Here is a 22311-nt window from a genome sequence, read left to right on the forward strand (position 1 = left end):
AGCAGAACGATTTTAAGATTTATCCATGCTGTTGCATGTATCCATTGTTTGATCTTTTCTAATGCTGAGTTGTATCCCTGTGTAAACAGACCACATTTTGTTTACCCACTCACCCGTCAATGGACACACAGGTTGTTTCCTGCTTGGAGCTATTACAAATAAAATCGCTATGAGCATTCATGTAAAAGGCTTTGTGAGGGCACAATTTTCACTTCTTTTGGATAAATACCAAGTGATATGGGATTGAGTTATACATTAGTGTGTATTTAAGAAGCTGTCAAATTGTTTCCAACTTGGCCAATTTTACATCCCCGCCATCAGTGTAGGAGCATCCAAATGTTTCACGTCCTCACCAACACTGGGTGTTGTCAGTCTTTTTAACAATAACCCTTTCATTGGGTGTACAAAGGTATTCTGTGTGGTTTTAATATGGATTTCCCTGATGGCTAACAATGTTGAACCTTTTTATGTGCTTCTTGGTCATTCTTGCATCTTTTTTGGTAAAATGTCTGTCCAAATCTTTTGCTTAGTTTGTTGTTGGGCTGTTATCATGTTTTGTAGCTATACAGGGTTCTTCTGTCTGTTTGCTTTTATATATTCTACATAAAAGCCTTTTGTGTGATATACACGTTGCCAATATTTTCTCCCAGACTGTAGCTTGACTGTCACCAGTGGGCTCAATAAAACTTTGCCCTTTTTTCTCAAGTCATTTAACTAGGCAGAGACTTAGAGTTATCACTCAAAGAATGCAAAGAGAGCCTGGGACATGTTACGAAACTCAGAAAGAGCTCCATGGGGCTCCAGGTTTAAACAGTATCTCTTGTGTTTTTGTGGATGAACATTATGGAGAACATTTTCTGGACCTTCAGTAAGAAATGCTTTTGGAAAAGGACATTTTTCATTCAGCTATGACAATATTTCAATTTTATCAGATAACAAATATAATAAGAAGCTATTGACTGTGTGGGTAGACATGAAAGCTCTAGCAGATGGTTTTGACTCAGCTGTTGTCACCATGGGGGGGGGGACACTGTGAAGAGGTAACTGGGATGGGTGGAAGGTGAAGAAATGTTGATAGATTTATGGAGGAGAGAGTTTCAAAAGGCAAATAAACTAGAAAGTTATCTCTTCCCAGAAAGAAAGGAAATAAAAATAACAACCACCAAAAGAGCCACAATTGCAGGAGGGAGTCAAGACACCAGCCACACTCTCTCTCTCTCTCTCTCTCTCTCACACACACACACACACACACACACACACACACACAAGTGCGAATACAAGGATAAATCAACTGCAATCTGCTTTCTTTTTTCCCTACTAAAAGTGTGCATGTCCTGCTGGTGGGTTTCAGTACATTCTAGGTAATAGAATACACAATTGACCATCATGCTTCCTCTGAATCCTGAAAAAGCCAGAGAAAATGTGCAAGATGAAGCCTTCAGGGAAGACGAAAGATACACAAGCAGTGGTCAGTGAGAAACTAACCCAGGAAATAACCCCACATCTGCAGCCAATGTCAGCAAAGACAAAAACATTTTTAAAAATAATGATTTAAGCATAACTAGGCATTTTGTAGACTCTGGACTTAATTGTTTCAATGCCTGTGAATTTACTTAAATTTCTTAAACTTAATTTATTCATCCATAAGTTGAAGATAAATAATATCTATTTGATAGAATGATTGAGAGTATTATACTAAATCAGACATGCTCATTTCCTGAAACAGATATCAGTACAAAATAGACACTCATTACATTTTAGTCATTACCCCTATCCCAGCTTCTACTTGCCCTTAATAAGAATGCTATTTGGAAAACAAACAAACAAAGCATAAATACAAAACAGAAATAGACTCATAGACATAGAATACAAACTTGTGGTTGCCAAGGGGGCGGAGGGTGGGAAGGGACAGACTGGGATTTTGAAATTGTAGAATAGATAAACAAGATTATACTGTATAGCACAGGGAAATATATACAAGATCTATGGCAGCTGACAGAGAAAAAAATGTGACAATGAATATATATATGTTCATGTATAACTGAAAAATTGTGCTCTACACTGGAATTTGACACAACATTTTAAAATGATAAATCAATAAAAAATGTTCTTAAAAAAAAGAATGCTATTTGGGAATTTTATGCCTTTTTTGAACATCATAAATTCTTAGGGTTGCACTGTGGCAACCAGCCAGCAAAAGTCACATTCCATAACACTTCAGGGATTATCTAATTTAATGAATCTATATTTTTCCCTGGCCTTCAAAGAAACTCTAAGTTAAAAAGTAAAATCATAGGAACTAGAGATGCCTGAGATTTTTGGTACATTTATTTGCTCTTCTAAACATGGTAACAGTAACTTTAATTTTTTTTAAGTTGTGCTAATGTGATAGCATCAAGCTAAATACTTTGTCACAATAACCCCAGGATGTAGGTACAAGTGTTATTCCCAGCTTGTATATAAGGGATGGAGACTGAGAGGGGTTAGTTTTCCTAGGGGTGTCTGATGTGAAAGTCTGTTGTTTGTAATGTTGCCTCTACTATATAACTTCTAATTTCTGACTACTATTTTTAAAGTGTTATTATCATTGCATCTTTTACTGTGTGCTGCTCAAATCTTTTGGGGAAGTGGGAATGAAGTCAATCAATTATAAATAAATATCCCCAAAACAGACAAATCATCAGAAGCCCACAAATTAAAGCAAAAAAAAAAAAAAAAAAAAAAGCCAGCCAAGCAAGCAATGAACTAGACCCAGACAATAAAACCATTAACTTGAAAATAAAGCCCATAGGTACAATTCTCAACCTAATGTTCACCACCACAAACTGCATTATTTATGAAAAACCACCCAGAACCTATTTATCTAGCCAAAATAGCATGTAAGGCTCCTATCAGACATCTAGGAATAAGACTATAGAAGATGGAAAACTTGAGAAGTGAGATCAATACACAAACTCTAGAAGGACTGACACTATCTCTGATTCTGTCCCCTGAATATGACAGTATTTGAAAAGGCCATCTGCTTTATCTGTCCTTCTACCCTGGCTGGTACCAAAAACCATACACTCATTCCTTCAGCATAAGACCCTGATCTTTGCCAAAATGCAAATAGTCCTGGGAGGGCTGATAGTGTTCCATCCATCAATGAGAAGTTTGTGGTGGTAACATTCCCTCTCTCAGAACGAGGGGGAAAGGAGCATGGAACTTGCACACCTCAGGTAACTGCAGAGAGGGAAGAACTACCTCTCAATCATGCCTTGAGTCATCTAAGGCATAAGGCTGAGCTGAGAGTCTCAGCCCTCAAGCCTTCCATGAAAATAAGCTGACAGAGGGTTAAAGGTTCTTATTTACACAGAAAAATTCTGCTTATAACCTTAGATGCAGGTAGGATGGAAATATTTAATTTATCTTTTTCCTTTCATGGTATTTTATTAGAAGTTTTGGAGATTGACTAGAAAGGGCAATTCTGCAATGTTGGCCACAGAAGTTACAGCATCCAGTTAAAAATAAGATCACTAAAATAAGATCACTAAATGGCAACATGAATAGACTTGAGTAAATTTGTTTAAAATAAGTTTTAAATGGATTTCCTGAAAAATAGGATTACAGGGAAAAAGGGGAAAAAACATTTGAAAGAGAACACATTAAACCATGCTAAAAGAAGAAAATAATTGGAACATAGCCTCAGGAGCTTCCATCACTGAACAGTAGATCTATGAGTGAGGGGGGAAGAAGAGTTTGTTGTTTTAAGTCACTGCGAAATAGTATGGTTGTTTGTTACACAGCATGATTGGGGCAAGAACTGATTAACAGAACTCGTGACATAAAATGATTATGGGACATTTCAATAATTCCTGTGCTCTGGGAGCAGATGTAGGCTCAGTAACCGAGGAACCAGGGTGAAGGAAGACTTGACCCAGAATACAAGTGGAGGAGTGGCAGACTAACCAGTAGGTCTCCAGAGATTCTTCACACTCAGAGATGCTAAAGACAGCAAAATACAGGCATGAGACATGGAGCTCAACACGGGAGAATTCAATTAAACGTCACAGGTAACTCTTTCACTCACAAGCACAGAACTAGGTGTCTACTCTCCACGGAGAAAGAAAGAAGGAGGAAAAGAAAGGAAAAGGAAAGGAGACAGGAAGAAATGAAAGAAAAAAGAGAAGGAAAAAAACATAGATTTCTCCTTTTAAAAAACTGAACTTACGTAAAGTTAGCACAAACTTTGGGTACAGGAGCCCGAAAGTAAAACCCTCCACATTCTGTATAAATGTATGATTGTTGCCCCAACATACTGGCTGACTCCATGTCGGCTCAGCATGAACAAGCCTGACAGCTGATGTGACCCAAACACGACCAATATTTTAAGGCAAACTTGAACATGGCAGATCAAAAAAAAAAAAAAAAAAATTAACCAGAAGAAAAAGGGCACTGGTCAGTATAAAAGCTAGTACTATTACATTTTTAGTTTGTAACTCCTCTTTTCTTTCTATTACGATTTAAGACACAAATAAACAATAATTATAAATGTATGCTGAGGGGCACATAATATATAAAGATGAAATTTGTGACAATATAAAAAGGAGGTACAGAGCTGGATAGAAGTAGAGTTAAAGTAGATTACTGAACTAAGTTGGTACTAATTCAAACTACACTGGTACTAATTTAGGATATCAGTTGTAATTTCGATGATAACCACTAAGAAAATAGATTTTTAAATATACAGAAAATAAAAGGAAAAAAGAATAAAAATTGTTCACTAGGAAAAAAATCAAAAACAAAAGAAGGCAGTATTGGAGGAAATGAGGAACAAAAAAAGGTACAAGACCTATAAAAAAACAAACAGCAAAGTGCAGAAGTAAGTCCTATACCATCATTGTCTCTTTAAATGTAAATAAATTAGACTCACCAATTCAAAGTCAGAGATGGCAAGGTAGATTTTTAAAAAATTAATCCAACTCTATGCTGCTTATGAGAGACTTCAGACAGAAAGACAAAAAAAGGCGGGAGGTGAAAGAATAAAAAAGATATTCCATGCAAAGAGTAACCAAAAGAGCTGGGTGGCTATATGAATAGCAAATAAAATAGATTCTGAGTTAGAGACGAAGAAGGACATTATATATTGGTAAAAGGATCAATTCAACAAAAATATATAATTATACACATCTATGCACCAAACAAAAGAGTCCCAAAATATATAAAGCATACATTGACTGAATTAAAGGTGGAAATAGACAGTTCTACAATAATAAGTGGAGACTTCAATATTCTCCACTTTTAATAACGAATAGAACACATAGACAGAAGACCAATAAGGAATTAGAGTACTTGAACAACACTATAAACCAACTAGACTTAGCAGACATACACAGAACACTGCAACCAACAGCAGAACACACATTCATCTCAAATGCACATGGAACATTCCCCAAGATGTACCATATGTTATGTCTTAAAACAATGAATTTAAAAAGATTGAAACCATCAAAGTATCTTCTCTAACCACATGGAATGTTGCTAGAAATGAACAACAGAAGGAAAACTGGAAAAGCACAATATATGGAAACAAAACAACATACTCTTCAACAACCAATGGGATGGGTTAAGAAAAGAAATCACTAGGAAAAATAAAAAATGCCTTGAGACAAATGAAAATGAAAACACAGTGTACTAAAACTTACAGGGTGCAATGAAAGCAGTGCTCAGAGAAAATTTATAGCTGCAAACGCCCACATTAGAAAAGAAAAAAGATCTCAGATCAACAATCTAACTTTACATCTTCAGTAACTAGGAGAAGAAAAACAAAATAAACCTAAAGCCAGAAGAAGGAAGGAAATAATAAAGATCAGAGTAGGGACAAACCAAATAGCACAAAGAGCGACAACAGAGGGAATCAAGGGAATAAAAAGTTCGTTCTTTGAAAAGATCAACAAAAGTGACAAACGTCTAGCTTGACTAAGAAAAAAGAGAAGATGAAAATAACTAAAATCATTAATGAATGTGGGGACTTTATTATTAACCTTACAGAAATTAAAAGGATTCTAAGAGAATACTATGAACAATTATAGACCAACAAGTTAAAATACTCTCCATAAAATTCCTAGAAACATGCAAATGACCAAAACTGGCTCAAGAAAAAAATGGAAAATTTTAAAACAGATCTAGGGATCTGTTCTTTAGGGAACAGAGGAGAATGCGCCTTTCTGACTCACACAGGAGAATGAGCACTTCCCAGAAACCACCACAGACGTACAATCTGAGGTTGGCAGTGGGAAGCAGGGCTACATAAACACCACACAGAACTGGACATCAAGGGGCGATGGAGTCAGGTCTCTGAGGTCTCTGTCACCACCCAGCCCCAGGGCCTGAATCCATCATCACTGGTCTGAGTCTGGATCTGTTACTCATGGTCCATCAAGCATCCTCACCTAGTGTCCTTTGACCCTGTTCCAGGAACATCTCAACACCTTCTGGAGAAAGCATAAACCACACATCTGATCCATCCGCTGACAAGATGTGTCAGTTCTTCTTCCAAAATGTATCCAGTGGATTTTCTTTTCGCCATCTTCACTGCCAACAACCATCACCACCACCACCGCCGCTGCCAAAAACATTATTCACGTCTGGACTGAGTGCAGAAGGCTCTTAAATGCTGCCACCCATCCCCACCCCATCTTCAGTTCAGTCTCCACTCACCACCCAAAGTCATCTTTTAAAATGGACAAAATTCAATCCTGTCACTCTCCTGCTTGACTCCTTTCAATGGATTCCTCTTACTCCTGAATCACCCACAATTCCTTGCACAGCTTACAAAGCACTGCACGGTCTGGCCCCTTCTAGGGTACTGGCCCTTTCCCTCCTGTTGTGAAGTCCTGGGTGCATTGATCTGTTCTTCATTCCTGTTCATCCCTGGATCTTCACATGTGCTCTCCTGAATGTCTGTCCCTCCCACAAGACGGCACCTCTGTCCTTACCCGGCTGACTCCTTCAGGTCTCGGGTGAAAGGGCACCTCCTGTGGGAGGTTTCTGCTCCTCCCCTCACCAGCTTAGGTGTCCTGCTGTCCAGTCTCCTGCTTTTTCTTGGTGACAGTTAGCAGAATTATAACTAAACTGTGTTTAATTATTTACTTGATTTCTCTCTCTCCCACTGGACCATACACTTTATGAACAAGGACGGGGGCTAGAGGGATTTGCAGGCTGCTGTTTCTTCATCCCTTAACACAGGAATTGGGATGTAATAGATGCCCCATAGACAGTTATTGGCTGAATAAATAAGTGATTAAAACGATTTATCTCCTCTCTAGAAAAAGCCTTATATTTATGGCTGAATGTCTACTACTTTTGCAAGTGAACATTTTAAATTTTATTTTTAAGCTTCTTAGAAATCTTAATCAGGACAAATAAAGGTCTGTCATACGATGCCTAAAGATAGGAAATATTAAAAATCAAGAAGAACCCTTTAAAATAAAGTTCTACACACCAGCGAATCTGCTCTAAGTACGAATCATCAGATTGAGGCAATGACAAGGAATTCTGATGCAAGTACTTTAATAAAGAACTTATTTAAGAAATGTTTAAACCCCAGGTAACAATATTTTTAAATTTCAGACCGTAATCACATTATTAACACAAGGCTGAGGCACAAAGACCATAATATTTTGAGGTGTGATTTTTAATATCTCATGGGCCTAGGTAGATCCTTCTGGCCAGTCACTCTCAGAACGCTGGACAAGCAGACATGCACAGTGAATGTTTCTGCAGCAGACTTTTTACCAAGAGTAGTAAGTAAACATTACAGCTGCCTGGTTCCTCCATGATCCAAATTTTTCTTGGTTCAATCAGACTGCAGTTACACATTAGCCCTAAGCTAGAAATTTGACAAGAATTTGATTACGGCCATAGTAATTTTTCAGAGGAACAATACTTAGCATGTGGGCTGACAGCGGGCAGCTCCGGAGCGGGCCTGAGCCCACCACACATCCACACATCTACAGCATCCGCCCTTAACCACCTTACATGTGCATGGTGGCGTCTATTTCTTGGAATGTTTTCATGAAAATCTGAGAGTCACCCCAAAGTTACGAAGTAAGAGTTATAGACTATGTTTAAAAAACAAAAGCCAAAAAATAGATTTCAAGAAATTGATGTGTCTTACCCAAAATCCCATAGCATCAAGTCCAGGTCTGGAACTAGGACTCTCCAGGTTATTCACTCATTAAACTAATATGCAATGAGTGCCTGCTATTTCTAGGCATGGCTCAAAATTTTAAGTGTGTATATATATATATATATATATAAAAGTGTATATATATATAAATATATACACACACACACACACACACACACACACACACATATATATATATATATATATTTTTTTTTTTTTTTTTTAAAGATCCGGGAGGATAAACCAGAGGTGAGCTCTAGGTGAATGGAGTGAGAAGGGAGTAAGAGGTCCACCGAGGAGGAGATGTCGAGAAGGCTGTCGGGTGTACAAGTCTGGACTCCAGCAGGCAGTCTTTGGCGGCTCCAGGAACTCCTGGCATAGTGCTCTTCCCAGCTTGATGGACTTCCCGCAGCCACAGCTTACACTTCTCCAGAATAAAAAACGCGGTGGTGAAGTTAAATCCTCAGCACCCTCCTGCTGCCCTCAAATCTGCACTGGTCTTATTTCCAAGAAAAGGTAACTAGTCACCCTCATTTTACCTAAGGGGACCCTCAATCAAGGAGCTCCTTGCCCAGCTTCATATGACAGAAACCCTATTACCTAACTTCAGACACAGTGTGAGATGGAACTTTATAAACTGACATTGCAGTTGATTGAATATGGTACCATTTCCCTAAAATCTGTAGTGCATTTAACCATTTTTCCTACTATATTAGAAGGATCCAATTTTGTTTTTTATACCCTCATAGGAGAGTATTTGAAAAGCCTGGGGAAAATCACAAGTAGCTGAGTGATCCAAAAGAGCCACACTCAATGCATCTAAATAACCTTGTCTTTGGTTAACAATGAATTGATGCCAGTGGAATGATCATATTTTAAAACTTTCCCTATAAATGTGACATATGCATCCCCATGTGTCAGCCTAATCTCGGCTGAAAACATTTCAGTGAATGACAAGTTGATTGGCCCCAATTTGAAAAGCACAGCATATAAAAACATAATTTCGGGGTGGCCAACAGTATGACAGATTCTATATTTTGCTCATACACAGAACTGGTTTGAACTGTTTGGGGAATTTTGAAAGTCTGTGAATGCTTTCAGCAAAGAAAATTGGCCAGAAAGGAGAGGGAGGAAAAGGAAGGAATGGAATTAACAACTGCTGGGCAACTATTATCAGCTAGACATTATTTGAGAGAAAATGATGGGGTAAGTGACTGATTGATAATCATTGTTTTTAGAACCAAAGGAATAGCATGATGTGGATGGAAAGAACACTGCCCTTGTAAGCGAAGAGCCCCAGTGCAGATCCCAGCTTTGTCATGACTGTGAGTTCTCAAATTATGTCATGAGTTTGACCTCTAGTTTTTAGATCTGTAAAAGGAGGGTAACAATAGGTACTTTCTAGGTAGTTGTAAGAACTGAACTAGATTTTACTTGTGTACACACACACACATACACACACACGCACAGACAAATTGGCTTAGTTCTAATACCACATTATTAGAAACCATGTATTATGGAGGCCCCAGTATGATGTGGAAGATACCTGAGCCAGTCAGTAAGGCACACACCACAGTGGTATAGACAACAACCAACACATGGGTCGCTTCTGCTAAGATGCTATGCAGGGGCTTATGGATTCAATCACTCAGAGGCTTGAAAGCATAAGCACAACCCAGCATAAGTCCCCTCTCCTGTGTCCACGGTATAACGTCAGCCACACTGGGACTCCTTCCTGGGGTCTCCTCATTCATTTTAATGAGTTTATGTCAAAAGCCACGGCCTTGTGAGTTAAAAGCCACCAAAAGAAACTCTTAGAAAATAAGCTACAGCAGTGAAAACATATCTTGATTACGTGGGGAGTGGAGGGCATGAGGAACCTTCTAAAGAATTCTTCTGCAGTTTTCAATAAATATACATCTTGCCCCATAATAAGGAGAAACAGGAGGTCTGTTCTGCAAACTGCTCACTCATAAGGAATGTGAATCTCTTTATTGCTTTCATTTTCTTCCACCTGCTGTGAATAACAGTAAGGATGAAGGCCAGCTCCAAATCCTGGATCCCAAATAAAAAGTCCAGAAAAGCGGATGGTGTATGGAGGTTTGGGATTAAGCGGAAGGTGAGATGGCAACGAGAATGAAAACCTTGCAGAGAGACAAAGGAGGTGGACCCAAAATGAGGGAAGCTTGGCTCTCCAGTATGATCCCATGGGGACCTTAACTTTCAAATGAGAATGAGGCCTCTAATTTCCTCTTTAAGCAAATATTGATTGGGTTTTTCAGATTGGCTGTAATGTGAGAAACTCCATGATGCTGTTACAAATAAAAGTGGATAAATCAGCTCCTTTTCAACTGAATTCGCCATCGAAGCCAGATGAAGATATAAAAAATATCTTGAGGGGACAGGGTGAGTAATTGTATGATTTGTCATCAAATGTTTTCTTTTGTGCTGGTCCTCTCTTAAATAACAAAATCATCTCAAGAAATAGGTTTATATTAACATCTGTAATCAGGGCGTTGAAGAAAGAAAATGGAAGTGCAACATACTTGCTGACTATGAAAGTGTTTTCATTTTAAAAACCTGAGCTACGAAAGGTGAACCTTGCTGGGGAAGGCGAGGCAAATCCTCTAGGAGCACATGCTGAGAGTAGACGAGAGTGCAGGGCCACGTGCCGGCACACCTGGGGAGACGTGGCATGCAATAGGGTCAACGTCAAGGACAAAGAGCTATGGTGCTGGTGCTGCAGCTTAACTGTGCCCAGAGGAGATGTTCAAATCCTGGTCCCTATGTGGAAAGACCTCTGCCTCTGGAGCATGGCCTCAATCAGCCTCCTGCCTAGAAGAGGCAAGGGGGACTTCAGGCATCTCCACTGTGGGTCTTAGAGGACAGTCTTGCCCCCGATGCTCTTTTACTTGGGTCCTCTTTTCCCATCTCCTTTGGCCCTACAAGAACTAAGAGTCAGAGGTAAGATCACATGTGAACTGGAAGGAAAGGAGTCACATCTAGCAGAGGTCCCAAGCCAGAAAGACCAGAGTAATCCTTCCAAGCTCATGTACTCCGGTCGGGAACAACCGTGAGCAGGAGAGGCACTCAGAATCGCTGGGGGATCCCTCTTAGTAAGGAGGGGGTGTGTACTTTCCACCTGGCAAACTGGCTACACCCACACATTTCTGTGCTTCCCCTATTTTCTACCACAAACATATTATTTTGATATCACAAAACTACAGTAAGTGCCACAAAAATGAAGACCAAGAGCTAAAACACGTAAAACCTAAAATATAGTTACTTTAGGTTACTTACTCGGCTAACCACACTCTATAATTTTTCACATGAGCATCTTTCCCACTGCTTCTGGGGTTGGAACCAGTGAACAAATAAATGCCACTCACAATTCACTGTGAAATATTCGTTTATTACCATTGGATTCTGGAGCAGATACAACCTATTGTAACATCAGCATATCCCATTCTATGATGCAGTTGGAAGCACTATGTAGTTGCTTTTGTTTTTTCCTCTTTAAGCAAATATTGAAAACTATTTTTTGAGTTTAAAGATGTACAGATGGGTATGTACCCCCCCAAAAATATCTAAAGCAGGGTCTCAAAAAGATATTTGGGCACCCATGTTCATAGCAGCACTATTCACAATACCCAAAAGGTAAAAGCAAGCCAAATGTCCATCAGGAGATGACTGGATAAATAACATGCAGTATATCCATACAATGGAATATTATTCAGCCTTAAGAAGGAAGGAAAATCTGACACATCCTACAGCATGGATGAACCCTGAGGGTATTATACTAGTGAAGTAAGTCAGTCACAAAAAGGTAAATACTGGGTGATTCCACTTATATGAGGTACCTGGAGTAGCCACATTCAGAGAGACAGAAAGTAGAATGCTGGTTGCCAGGTGCTAGGGGTGAGGTGCGGGGATGGAGGGTTATTGTTTAAGGGGTGCAGAGTTTCTATTCAGCCAGATGAAGAGTTCTGGAGGTTCACTGCATAGCAGTGTGAATCTACTTAACACTAGTGAACTGTACACTCAAAAATGGTTAAGAGGGTAACTTTTATATTATGTGTATTTTACTACAATTAAAAATGAATGAAATGTACTGAGTATAATCTATTATTCTATTAGATGAAAAAACTTTGAGGGAGAAGTTAAATTTCAGCAGGTAATCCTGAACAAAGAATGGGATTGGGAACTGGAAGTCTTGAGATGGAATTTAGAGGCAGTGGGAGCAGCATTCAGAAATCCATTGGGAATCCACAGCAAGCTCTCAGGAGATTCCTGACACCTGGAGGAATTGTGTTATGACCAATGTGAATGCATTTGTATCAGAATGCTGGGTAGGTCTAGACGGTGGGAGACCCTAGAGAGTGAGGGGCTTGAAGCTGAGGGGACAACTTTGGGTATGACTGGACATGAAGGACAGTGGTGAGCCACTACGGGGGCCGAGAGAGGTGACACTGTCAGAGCAGCAGGTGAGAAAAATGAATTTGGCAGCTGCATGAAGGACTGACTGCAGGGGAGTCATGCTGGAAGCAGGGAAGCTGGTGAGGAATGGGTTGTAATTACTGGTCTTGGAACACAAGCATTTCCTTGCCATTAAATTGATCTTATCCACAATAAGTCACAGTATTTATGCAGTCATAAAAAAAAAACGGCTCAGTATTTTACAGTGAGAACTCTCCAAGGACTCTCCAATATTCAAGTCTCAACAGATGCAAGAGGGAAAAATTGAAGAAAGGGAGACTTAAAAGAGAAAAAAAAGTGAAGGCAAAATGTAAGGACTAACATATCAGGGAAAGAAAATTGCACAACCAAGTACTTTTGGCGAACTAGCATCCTTTCTTCAAAAATAGCTAGACTATTAAACACTAGCAAAAGGCAATTTATTAACATTTCACACATTGATGAGCATCTCTTCTTAAGACTGATAAGTAACCCAAAACTCTAATGAGAGAGAATAGCGTGCGTGCGCACACTCACACACACAAAAGCACAGAAGGAAAGCACTGAACATCTTACCGAACAGCAAAGGTCCCATTCCCAGGGGAGTGGGCGGTATGCGTGTGCTAGAGGCAGAGGAAGGTGTGAGCGTGTGTGCGCATGCGTGTGTGCACAGCTATGTGGGCGCACGGGATTGGTGGGGGCATATGGTGGGAAACAGAGGATGCAGCCAAACAGACCCAAGGAGAATGTGAAGGCGTGACTTACACACAAACTTTATTTGCAAAGACACTTGCTGGCAAGGATGAGCTCGTGAAAGAGCATGATCATGGTTGAAAGGAAAGATACATAGAAACCCTGGTTCGGGACACTTTTTTGTGCCTTAGGCAGGTAACCTCATGAAGTATGAAAAAATAATCTAAAACAAGATGAACACACTTAAAGTGCTGAAAGGATTAGAGATAATACATGTAGAGTGCCTGCAGTAATCCCTGACACTTAATAGGTACTAAAAAACAGTAACAGTAGCATGAAACCAGAATTGTATTATTTGTATATGTATACATAAAATATTATTGTTAATGATCGTCTCAGGAAATGTACCGAGTCACATGCCTTTACAGTAACATACATGTATTAAGCATTTGTTACAGGCCAAATGCCAGGTACTAAAGGAATATGGCAGGCTCTCTATTCTTAAAAGCAGATGCAGCCTGATATAATCCTTTACTAACTCTCCAGAGCCTCATGTGTTGACATCAAAGGCCAAGTGCCTGAAAATCCGAGCTGATGGAGGGTAAGAGAACCCTGGTCACCGTCCACCACAGCACCTAGGCCAAGGTGTTGGTCAGCCTGTGAAAGTACAGCAGCGCCCCCTCCTGGAAGGAGGACTTAATGACAAGGGGTCTAAGTCAGAGCTGGGCACCTCAGATTGCTCAGCACGGTACTTCACAAAGTCGGGGAGGAGAGGAAGAGCAAAGGGAAGAGTTGTGTCATCAAGTGAGGTCGGAACAGCCTGCTGACCCTGGGAGGAAGGACACCTGCTGGTTCTCCCTTCACAGACACAAACCATATCCCAAACTCACAGGGAGTGCTGGCAAAAGCTAAGATACCGAGCCCTGAGGGTGCTGTTGCCAGAACAAGAGGGTCAGTGTGAAGAAGGAGCACTTCTGCCCCACATGCCAGCCCACACCACTAATCTGATGCCACGCTACAAACAGATAATCAGCAACCTCCAGTGTCCATGGACTGGACTTGGACCATCTTCCTTCCAACCACATGCACATCCCTCAGCTTCACACGACCACCCCCATCATGTCAGATGCCCCCCCTCTTCCATCAGAGAAGGTGGACAGTGGACACACAGAATGACATGTGATGTCACACAGTGCTCCTCGGGGGACATTAACATTAGGTGGGTTACCAAGGGAAGGCAAGGGTTCAGGTGGGCCTCAGGGGAAATTGTCATAGACAAGAGAAAGGAATGGAGAGGGCCACAGGAAGACTAGTGGGTTCACGGGGAGGAGTTAGGGGAGAGAGAACAGGAGAGCAGGCCAGGAGCCAGTTCTCAAAGATACAAAATGCCAGGCTCACTCTATAGACTTTTTGAGATGAATATTTTCCGGCAAAAAGCAGAATTTGAGGAATACTCACTGGACAATTCCAACTCAAGCTGCCTCAATGAAATTATTCTTGTCCCTCCTTTCCATACCTTCTTCTGCTTAATTCATATCCCCCTTAATAACACCACCACCCACCAGTTTCCCTACATAGAAACTTGGGAGTCATCCTTAACTTCCCCTTGTCCCTGAACTCAGCGTCTACACAGACATGAAGCCCTGCTATACTGTCCATACTGTCTTCTCTAAGTAGTTCTCAAAATCCTCTCCCCTTGGCATCCAGCTACCACCTCTATCATTCAGGCCCATATCATCTCTTGGTCATCTTGCCTCAGACTTAATGCCCTTCAGCTTATCCTCTGCATTGCCACCAAGCTGACAGCTCTCAAATTCAAATATAGCCACGCTACCACCTACTCACACTATTTCACCAGCTCCCCACAGCTTTCATAAGGAAGTTCTCAGCTTGTGACATGAGAACCTTTGTGATCTGGTACTTACCTGCATCCCCTGGCTCACCACTGCTCCTGCTAAGCCACTTGTTTTCCAGCCTTCTCAAACTACCTGCTGTCCCTTGTGTCTAGGATGGGCCAGGCTGTTTCACACCTAAGGACTTTTGCATGGGCTGCTCCATATTCTTGGATCACCATTCTGTTCTCTGCATGTCCTTCATCCACCTAATATTTACTTATTTCTGGAGACAAGAATCCAAGCACAGGCACTACCTCTCACACAAGGCTCCTCTGGCGGCTTAGGCTGATTTTAGGACCCATCTTCTGTCTGTCCATGGCACACCTTACCACCTTCACAATAGCATGCATCACCGTGGGTGAAGGTGGACTTAGATGTCTGTTTCCCACACTGGGCCATTTTATCCAGCCGAGTCCCCAGAAGCTGGTAGGTATTTAATAATTGTGTTGCATTTAATACAGGAAGAACATAAATGATAAAAATCTGTGCCAGACAGAGAGGAAGCTTGGAACTCTCAAGATCTTACAACCTAAGCATCCTTCTAAATGCGAACTTCCAAGAGCAAAACGGAGCCACATCCTGAGGCCCAGGTGGCTTGGCCCACTGTGTACAACCACTTGCAGGGTCAGGTTATACAGGTGGAAATACTCATCTGCCCACATGCATGTGGGTTTGTTTTACTCTGTACTCTGATTGAGCTTAGCATGACCCTTAAGTTTGATGTATATGGGGAAACTCAAGTTATCGTGCAGATAACCAAAGAGATCTGCTCATTATCTTTCATTTGGGCAAATCGGTACCCCGTAGAGCCCTCTCTCCCACCTCTGCCACCAAATGCCCTTCCCATCCTTGGATGTGGAAGTGCACCAGAATGTCAGGACAGATCTTCTCCTGTGAGGCAGGCTCTGAGCCATCCTGCTGCTTTGCAGAGCCAAAGGGCTCCCTGCACTGCCTCAAGTGCTTCAGAATGAACCCAGAAAGACAAGTGGAGGGCAAACATAACACAAATGTGCACCTGCAAAAACAGCCCTGTAATAACAGCCGCCCATGAGCGAGGTGGGAGCAGTAACAGATGGCCATGTCTGTCTCATTTTCTAATCCCTGAGGTTGTACCTCTCTGCTTCCCTTCCATCTCTCTTCCTGGAACATGGTTTTGGCAGGCAGAGGGTCCCTTGGAATCAACAGTATCCTTCAAAGTCTTTCCAGAATGGTGTGCAAGTGAGGCCAATGCACATGCTACCAAGAATGTGAAACCCAGAGTTTAAAGCGTGAGCCCTGCCCCTAAACATGTCAGTGACCTTGTCAGGACATTCCTGCATTTTAACAAGGCACATCAGCTGATCAACGTCCGTTTTTAAAGAATTTGGGCTCAGATGAAAGTCGAGAGATTTAGGCAATGGTATCTGCCAGTTGCCTGCCAAGTGCCTGGGTGCAGATGGGCCTGGCTACCCGAATCCTGCTGCTGTGCTGGCTCCTCCCTGCCTGCCGCTAGGGCACCACCTGTGGCCAGTTTCCTCATTTAGAAAAGACTCTGGAACTCTGGATAAACACATATTTGATTAAAGCTGATCATTTAACAGATATTCCCCAGAACAGACTATCGGTGTCCTGACAGTTATTAACGTTTGTAAACATTTTAGAGTGATTTAAAAAATGTAAAACAGAATGTTTTCAAAATCATAAAAAAATAAAACAGTATGTTTTCAAAGTCACTCAAACTTATTTTTGAATTCTATTTTGACAACATCCTCTGTAAACTTCCTGAGTCCAGAAGTGAAAGAGTATAGCATTTTAAAGTTTTACACAAGTGAAGTAGTTAATATATTTCTCAACATTTGATTCTCCTTATCATGGTTAACAGAATACAGAAAATGTACTCAGTGTTTTCACCAACTGGGGCAATGCCCCCAAATCTCCTTCAGGTGACGCCCAGTGATCCATACAAACGTTATCACTGTCTGTGAGCAGCAAGAGGTGAGCAAATGTGGGAGGCAATGCGGTAAGAAAATCAGTTTATTGAGCACTTACCAAACACTATGCTAGGCCTTCCAGAAGGATAAGGGGTGGACCCTGTCCTCACAGAGCTTTCCATCTAATGGGAGAGATAAACAACTCTAACGCCGAGCAGGATACAAGGGGTGGGGGCTCACGCACAGAGCACGGAGTATATGCACAGAATTTAACACTCTTCATGTCACTTAATCCCCACCACGACCCTCTGATGCAGATATTATCATCTTTCCAAATCAGGAAAACTGAGGTCCTGCGAAGTTAAGTGACTTGCCCCAGTTCCTCCAGAGTAACTAAATCATTAATTCTACGTGAGTCCAGGTCTGCCTGGCTCTGTGCAGCCCATGTTCTTTCTCTTAGCTGAGCCACGTGTTTTCTCAATAAAAGTAATAAGATGCTGGGGTGACTAAGTAAGAAGAAGCAGCTCATTCCAGTGGGGTTGCAGGTGTAGGTATGGGAGAGGGCTTCATGGAGGAGGTGGCATTTGAGCTGAGATGAAGGAGTATGAGTTCAATGAGGAATTCAGAGGGAAGAAAATGTCAGACTAAGGAAACTGAAGGATGTGAGGCTGGGAGTTAGTAGTAGGTTTGCTGTGGCTTTAGAATGCAGGGAACACACACGGGTGAGAGAGACACGGAACACGGAGAGGGGGATGAGCAATATTACACGGCCAGCAAAGGTACAGCATGGCAGCTACAGCATTTTCTCCTCTTGCCCCCCTAGCAACCAGGCAAAGCATGTCCACCCTCCATGCCTCCTTCACTACCAATCTCCTCCAGCCATGAGGACACAAGAAGATGTCAGTGATCTGAAACCCAGAAGTGGGCCCTCACCAGAACCTGACCATGCTGGCTCCCAGTTCTCGGACTCCCAGCCTCCAGAACTATGGGAAATAAATCCCTGTTGTTTGCAAGCCCAGCTTATGGTGCTTTGTTATAATAGCCTGAAAGGACTAAGACGCCGGGATTAGAGGCACAGGCCCGCCTGCGCTAGGCAAGGAGGCGGCTTATACATCAGAGACAAAGATTAGAAAGGGTGAGGCTGGAGTAAGCCTAACTGAAGCCCCGGGAGTGAGCACGCAGCTATGAGAGCCGTGCTGAGGAGGGCTGCTCTTCACTAACACTTCGGGGGAAAGAACTTGCATTTTATGTCCATACCCTAAGTTGAAACTCCACACAAAACTTGTTTTATGGCCTTAAGATAAGGCGACTGAAGAAGGGCTTGTTTATTCATTCAGTCAACACATATTTACTTTGTACACAGGATGTGCTGAACTCAGCTCTAGGTGCCGAGGAGGCAGTGCGCCAGAGGGACGAATGCCTTCCTTCAGGGCGCTCAGGTTCTGGTGGAGGAAAGATGCCTAAACAAACGCGCACGGACATTATAATTTCGGTCGCAAAGTGTGCCCAGCTTCAGGCTGAGGGTGATGCTGGGGGCAGAGAGAGGAGGGGACTATTCTAGACAAAGTGAAGGGGGTGCTCTCTGGGGCAGGAACATTCAAGCAGGGATCTGAATAGAGTGAGAGGCCAGCGTGGGGGTGTCCTCAAGAGGAGATCTCCAGGCAGAAGCTGTGAGTGGGGAATGAGAGGAGGATTCCAGGATGATGGAACAGCCCACCACAGGGGCCATGGTAGGAGATGAGGCAGGGCGATGGGCAGGGCTGACCCCAGAGGGCGTGGATTTCCATCTTAGTGTGATGAGACGCCCCTAGAGGGTTTTGAGTAGGAGCATGACATGGTAAGAAACATTTTGGGGAGACTCTTCTAGTAACTGAGTGGAAAATTGACTGTGGGGGCAAGAGGAGAAACAGGAAGCTGAAGTATGAGGCTGCAGCAGCCCAGGTAGAAGATGCAGCCGCCTGGACTACGCAGAAGCAGGACAGGCAGTAAGTACAGCTCTGGGATACATTTGGATGGTGGGTCCTACCAGGTTCCTGGTCTACTAAGGAAGAAAAGGAGCCAAGAGCCTAGGATGAAGGGTGGATTCAACATACTTGCAATGAAAAGCTTGTCGGTGAGCCCAGGGGAGCCACTCTCTGTGGAGGAGCAGAGATCCGCAAGTGACTTTGAGAGCAAGGAAGACGCCAACTCAAAGGAGAGCGCCTACTTGAGAGGAAAGGTTTCAGTGAGAGCCAGGAAATGGATGATGCACCTGAGACTAGGTTAAGGGTGTATGCGAAGTCTGCAATTAAGTAGAGGCCCTGCAGAGACTAGTGGAAAAGGTTAGGAGAGCAACAGTCACCTCTGGTTCAGGGAGAAGGAAGCACAGGGCCACAAGAGGTTGGGACTTTGGAGAGGTCGGTAATCAGAGGAGCATTTTTCAGTCTGGATGAGAAACATGGATGAATCATGGGGGAAATAACTGGCCTAGAAATTTCCAAAGAACTGGACCTGGAAGTCTGACGAATTGAGGTCTCTAACGGATTGAAGGACTTGGACCTCTCTGGAACAAGCCAGCTGCTCCTGGAAATCCTAGACCAGGTGGGCTGGCAACAGGATTGTTTGGTTCCCAGGAGCTTCGCTGAGTGCTGGAAATAGCATTAGCTCCAGATGGATGGCAGGTCTTTCTGGATGGAATGCTTCACAGCTTGTCTTAACTGTGCTTCCAAGGGAATAAACGGGAAATGGCGTCATTGATTTTAAAATAACTCTAGGTGAGATAGTTGTACTTTCTGTTTCCCTTTACTCAACTCCCACTCACTTCTCAATCCACAGAGACCTGATTTCCACCCATTTCACCAGAATAGCTTTGGCCAAGTTCACTAGTGGCCTCCACATTGCTTGATCCAATGGGCATTCTGCAGTCCTCATCTTTCCTGACATCTCAGTCTGACTGACTGCACTCTTCTTCGTGAAATACTTTCTTCCTTTGGATTTCCACCTTCCAAGAGAGTGACCCCACTCTCTACTGACTGTTTCTACTTCTCTCACCACCCATTTGCTCTGTCTCTAAAATCCTCTTTTATGTAGGCTTTAAAATGTTGGGATTCCTTAATCCTTGACTGTAGGCGCTCTCCTTTTTTTACTTTATCTGCTCTCTCCAGGCCATCTCACTCAGATCCATGATTTCAACCACATAATAAAATGGAAGCAAGTAAAAAATGCAATAGGAGTGTTGGAGGTGTGCATGACTAAGGCAAGGCCAAGGTTACTTGATCTGGGTCATCACTACTTAGGTGGTAAAGTAGCCTTGGGTGGATAATGAAGCCCAAGGACACTCTATGTAGAGGCAGAAAAGAGAACCTAAGCTGGAACTCTGGGAAAAACTATTCGCTGGGTTGGAAAATGAATAAGCACCAATAAATAAAAGAAATTGCTGTTTTCATCATCACAGTTACCATTATTCTACAAGTTAAGTGCTTGTCTGTACGTTTCAAGACCTGTGTTCATTACCTATGTGTTAACTTTTTATTAGCGTTTCCTATGTTCCACTCCTTGCCTGTATCCAAAATATTCAAGCCTACCTTTCACTCAGCCTAACACTAGGCTTTGGTTCATCAGTTCAATCCGTCATCAGTAATTTTTATTGATTGCCTTTAGGATGTATGGTGATATTTAAAGCACTAATCCATTTCTATCCTCAGAGATTCTGATGGAATATTGTAGTAATCCTACTACTTGTTGTTGTCAGCTTCTCCATCAGCATCAGTTAGAAAAGACACAAGGGAGCCATATGTTTATCAATTATTTTATCAAGGGAACAAGGATAGTAGCATGACTTGCAAATGATCGACAATCACTTGCATGCAACTAGAAAGGGTATGTTCTACTTATTAAAAATCCACAAGATAGCCAACTCATGTATAAACAAGGCACTTATCTGCAATGTACCTCATGGCAATCCTGCTGTTAAGCTTATTGGTCTGCTCTAATGAATTACCTGCTTTGTTGACATCTGCACTCTTCACTTCCAAAGCTAACCACATGTTTCCTTAATAGCCCACCTCTCCATTTCCATTTATTTGCAGACTGTCTGCAGAGCTAATCCAGTATAAACAGGATAACACTCACTTTGGGACCAGAAGGCCTGAGTCCAAGCTTTCACTTATGATTCATTCAATCATGCACAAAATCTCATCTTCCTCATCTTTGTATCTGTGTGAATAAACCTACACCTCTTCCTCACCTCTTCTAAAAAAAGGCAGGTGGTAAAAGTATTACTATTATGAAAAACTGGAAACCCAAACAGAGCACTGCCCGTGCTCAGTGGAAAATTGAAGAAAGAGTCATCTGTTCTCAGGAGATTCACGGTGTGGACTGCAGGAAACTGCCTCATAGAAGCCATCACTAATTTATCACAAGCGTATTTGCAAAATATTAGATGCACCTAGCTTCAGGTCTAAACGTGAAGGCATGTTCCATCCAATTAGATGCTCAGAATTGCTCTAGGACATAAGGAGTAGGGGAACTATTGTTCCCATTTTGCAAATGAGAAAAAAGGAAGCTCAATGCTTAGCAAAGTGACCAAGAGCACACAGCTAGAAAATGGCCAGGCCATGGCTTAATTTTTCAAATTGTCTAATTCCTCATTGCACACCCTTCTTTAACAAGAAGGCAAAGCACTGCATAAATCCCTTCTCAGGGCAAGGAATGACAATTTAATAACCAGAGAGAGTGAATGCACCTCCAAAAAGATTCATTTCTTCCCTGCTTACATTGAAAGAGTCAGATTTATCCAGAATCCTCACAAACTGATTTATAACAATCAGGAGAAGGCTCATTAAGCTTTCTTTACACAACAAAAATAATACTTAGCATTCACATGTAACTTCGTACTCTGTAGATACTGACAACAGGCAACTAAGAACTTGTTTCATAGATGACTGTCAAAATTATTTCACAACACAGAACACCTAGACAGGCTTCCCTTTTATTGGACAGAGACATTTTAAAGATCAGTTTAACAGCAGCACTTTAAATGTGCGGCGCTCTGAGCCTCATGCTGGTGGAATGCATTCTTGAAGTCCTGCACATTTAATTTACAATGAGCTTCCATAAGTTGTTCCCTTTAGCTGTCTCACGTGGTAGAGGTCACGCACACATGCTGAAGCTCAGCTGTAGACAGACACTATACAGAATGTTCTAGTCA

Source organism: Camelus dromedarius, chromosome 13 (assembly GCF_036321535.1).
Source record: "Camelus dromedarius isolate mCamDro1 chromosome 13, mCamDro1.pat, whole genome shotgun sequence".
Classification (NCBI taxonomy): Eukaryota; Metazoa; Chordata; class Mammalia; order Artiodactyla; family Camelidae; genus Camelus; species Camelus dromedarius.